Source organism: Carlito syrichta, unplaced genomic scaffold, assembly GCF_000164805.1.
Source record: "Carlito syrichta isolate Samal-C Ts95f unplaced genomic scaffold, Tarsius_syrichta-2.0.1 Scaffold316480, whole genome shotgun sequence".
In the NCBI taxonomy this organism is placed as follows: domain Eukaryota; kingdom Metazoa; phylum Chordata; class Mammalia; order Primates; family Tarsiidae; genus Carlito; species Carlito syrichta.
The window spans coordinates 230,066-234,960 of NW_007260576.1; positions in this window are offsets into that span (position 1 = coordinate 230,066).

Sequence of the window (4,895 nt, forward strand, 5' to 3'; positions counted from 1 at the left end):
TACCAAGATAACAATCCCAATGAAGATACCACCTTCATCAGTTCCCACAAGGAATCCACTCACACTTAGCAGTTTCTAAGTTTAACTTTACTAAAGAGTTTACCTTTCTTGGCAAAGATCAAACCACTGAGTCTGTGTCCTTTCATAATCTTCCACTTTTCACCATCCTTCTTCCGTCATTCTCTGACACAAGTTTTTTTCTCCATTCAAAGAATTCTTCCCACACCTAGGCCTCATACAGGATAAAGTTATATGTTCAGATTCTTTTCAGGTTATTTTACCAAAAATCTCAGATTTTTAAGAGGGACTCCATAAAAAATATTTCTGGGATACTGTTTACCAACTTGCTGCAGGTATCTGTAGAGCTACTTTTTCTGTTCTTCCTTTTTGTTCTCCCTAGGACAAAATAAAGTGAAATTCAATAAGATTAAGGTCATTGTGGGTGCCGAATTTCACTTTAAATCAATACTGTATTTCATTAGGTGGGGTTGTTCTGAGACTGATGTAATCCTTTGCTTTCTTTCATGCCAGATCCTTCTCACATCACCTTACCAGTGATGACTGTGATATCTTCGGATAGTAAAAATATTTTGTTAGGAGAATATAACTCTCAGTCAGAGCCCTAGATAAATAAAGAGGCATTTTTTCATTAGCATATGGACAGTAACTCTGACAGCTGCTGCAAATATGCAAATAATCAGACTAGGAAATGCCCCCCATCTGAATTTGTGCTGATGTAACAGGGTGAGATTAATATTTGATCCAATTTTGTTGCCAGCTCTGAAAGAATAAAAGGTGATTTGAGCCAACCGAAACCTCCTAAGGTAAATTTGCTCATGAAGGAGATGTGCAATCAATTTCTGCCTTATTTATTTATGATACCATTTTAATTTTGATGAGGAAACATATGTCCCTAAATTCACTATATTTATTTACAAAGATACACCCTGTTTTAAAAATACAGAACTGTTCTTTATCCTGAGGCAAGTTCTTAATGGAAGGTATTTAAAATAATACAAAATCTGCCTCAGTCATTGTTTTATAGACATGGCTTTCTAGAACAAATTCACTGTTCTAGAGGTCAGTATAACTAAATGTTCCAAATCTGAAACAGTGAGAAATTAAGAAATTGAAAATTCTAGTTTCTTTATAAACAGTCATGCGTACTACCAAACCCAATAGAAAAAATAAATATGCCCTAGCTAATTTCATATTTTTTTAAAAAAATAAAGAGATGATTCTATTATATTTGCATTTTACATTCTGAGCAAAACGTTATGGTTTGTGGCCAGAGAGTGTCCTTTCAAAGGTGTCATTGTCAGAGCAAATTAATTCATGGCTCACACTATGCACCGTCAGCATCTATTGTTATGCTTTTTTCTACTTCCCTGTCATTCAGATTAATAACATAAGTGGTACTATATGCTTACAGCTTTCTTCCCCTTGTCATTTGACTCAGAATCTCCTTTGCACAAGTAATTTTTCTTCAGCAAATTTAAATGTACTGCAATATATCTATGTTTAGTTGAAAGAGCTATATGATCATTTGTCTTCTGACTACTCTTATTAAAACTAATTTAATAGAACTCTTCATGTTGTAAGTTTTCTTTTTCTAAACATTTTGTTGCAGAATGAATCTGAGGTCTTACATCCATTTTTGGCCTGTCTGAAACTAAAATTATTATGACATTGCTTATGACATCTTTTAAAATGAGCTTTTTTATTTAAAATAATAAATAAGATACACAATATATTCCCTTTTCTTAAGTCTTATGTTTATGAAATTCTTGCCAATAGTTTATGGAAATCATTCACACAATATGAATCTACATATAAAACAGTATACGTAGCACATTATTCTATAGGCAATCATAAGTGCCATATGTAAAACTTAAATTTGTAGGTGTTAGGTTAAAAATAAATTCAATATGTGTTCCACTGAACAAGGAAAAACCAGGAACATTAGAACAATTTTCACTCATAAACAAGGTAGCTGACAAATCAAGATATAAGTTATAGATAACTCGCAGGCTGGACTTGCTGTTTAAAGATGCTGGTACAAAATTTTAATGTAGGGGGAAAAAAAGCCACAGGTTTTCAAACAGATTATAATTGTTGCAAGATCTAGGTGTGCAGTGAAAACTCTGGCACTGCTATGCTTCAAGTTCATGCCAATGTAACTATTGCTATAGTCTAGAAGTTAAAAGCAGCATTGCAACCACTCAGAGCTCAGGACACTGTAGGAAACCTTGCTAATTTCATAACTGTCCTTTACCAGTAAAGCTTGTTCTTACACATTGAAACAGAGAGTCTATTTATTGTACAAACTAGCATCAGCCTCTATTGCAACTTGAGGGAAGAATAGGATCTGCCCCTTCTTTGTCTTTCCAATTTGGCATGGGCTCATTTTCTTAGATCAACCTATGTTATATGCTTAACCTTGGTGAAAAGAATCTGCTTTTAACCCACCCACCAGTTCTTGCACTATAATAAGAGTATCATACAAGTGGAGGAATGAATGCTGCATATCAATAGAAACTAACTAGCACAGCAAGTATCAGTGACACATAAGAAACTGTTCCATGATGTGTTGGAAGTGTCCACTTTCCAGGTTTAGGACTGAGATAGATATGCTCTTCAGTGTGTTATTGTCTTATCTTTTCCAATTACCATCTTCGACTTTATGTGAACTCTCATCTTCTAGGGAAGTGAAAATTCAAACATCTAGATCATATCATCAAGACCTAGAGGGAGAGAGGTAAGACCATTTAATTTTTATAGCTCAGTATTGTGTCCCAATAAACTTAAATAGTTATGGTATTCCCAAAATGGAGAAAATGCTGAAGGACATCTTGGCAACTCCCAAATGCTCCTCTGTGAAAACGAGGTGTGACCAACAGATCTAGAGGTATTCATTTTCACTTTTTTTTTTTTTTTGCATAATCTCCTGTCTTTGAGGAAGGACAAAACCTTGTTTTTATTCAACAGCATATGGCGGAGGTGATGGGATGAACGTTACTCCTGTGATATTATGTTGTTATATAAAACTTTTCCTGCTACCCAGCTTGCTGTAGTCTGTCTGTCTGTCTGTCTGTCTCTCCCCTCGCCTCCCGGCCTCCCTGCTTTCTCTCTCTCTTTTTATTGATGGCTTTGGAAATCAAACTGCCATGAATACCTCAGCTACAGAAAAATGAATTCTACCAACAATCTGATGGAATTGGAATTGGCTCCTTTATCAGTCAAGTCTTCAGATAAGAACAGTCTTAACTGACAGCTTGATTGTGGCAGTGCAGAAGACTATATCCCCCCAGAATAGTGACCATAGCTACTGTGAAATAATAATTGTATGATGTTTTAAGATGCCAAGTTTGTGGTGATTTGCTACTCAGTAGTTAAAATAAATACACAGAGTGTGAAAAATCATAAATATGATTGAAAAAAGAGCAATTTAGGAGGAGAAAATCTCCAGGAAAGCCTGTCATCTTAGCATAGAAGTAAACAAGTTAGTAAATACATTATTATACAATACTCTAGTTATGAAATTGTGGATTGCACACCCCTTATCTTTTCCATATTTTATCTTTTTAGGGAAAAAGAGGGGTCAGGTATTTTGACAGCAGTTTAAAGAATGATAGCATATTCTTTGCTCTTAAGGTATGAACAGTGAGTCATTTTGGAGAGTACAGTAACACTTAAGTGATAGAAATTAAGTAAAATAAAATCCAAATATTATTAAAATATGTATTATAAAAAGCACAAAGGCATTAGAAAATATTTTTGAATATTAAAAATAATAACCACTATATGCTGAAACTATTTTACCTATACTAATAGTTCAAATCCCCAAACAACAAAAACGGTAGAGTCATTCCTACTAAATAGATGAGGAAAGTGAGATTAAGGAAAGTTGTTTAGTGGTATGTCTGAAGTTTAACAACTAGTAAGTGGTAGGTTTTGTTGTCGTTTTTAATCAGCAACTGATTATCTATATTCTAGAAATCCATTTTTCTGTTTAGATTTTAGTAACCTAGTTATTTCCCCTTATCATCCTTTAGTTTTAAATATTTCTAAATCCTGAAGAAATTAGTACAAGAAAAAGTAAGTTATGAGGTAATTCATATCTAAGTAATAAAAAAATTAGTCTGTGTTAAAGCAAATATACTTTACAGTATAATATTGACCCTCTAATAATGATTGCAAGCCTAAATGACACCAATTATCTTTAATTATAAATATTATATATTCAGTAATCTGATTAATGTGATGTTTTACTCTGACAAAATTATATTGTATTATTTTACTTTTTTTTTCACTCTGGCAGGATACACTCTTTCCCACACACATGAAAATTGTTTTTCAATTTTTACAACATAAAAGTTAATCTATTCAACATTAATTGATATGTACATTGTATTTTTTAAAATTCAGTTTTATGTAAAAATAAAAACTTTTTGAACAAATACATCTTTTGTTGTTGATATCAAATTATGTATTTGATTGATCTACCTCTAGGCTTCTGTAATTCTTGACTATGCTTCAAGAAGGATATCCTATTGGGAAGACTATTTTTTGACTAAGGTAGGCTTCTATCACAGAACACTTAATATTACATAAAGCCTGAGTTCCCCAAACTTATGGTGATTTTTTCTTTGTCTAGATGAACATGTAACAGCTATTTATATCCAAAATACATAAAAATTCTTAAACATTTAAAAAAATTGCACTAGATCTTATTAGCTTAGTTCAATATAGAAACAGACAAAAAATATTTTTGCTATCATGATCATTGAACTATATAAATGCTGCATACATTTTTATTAATTGACATTTAATAACATTAGTGTATATAATTAAGGCATTGGGTATGTTACACATGGATGAAAAGTTCAGAATAT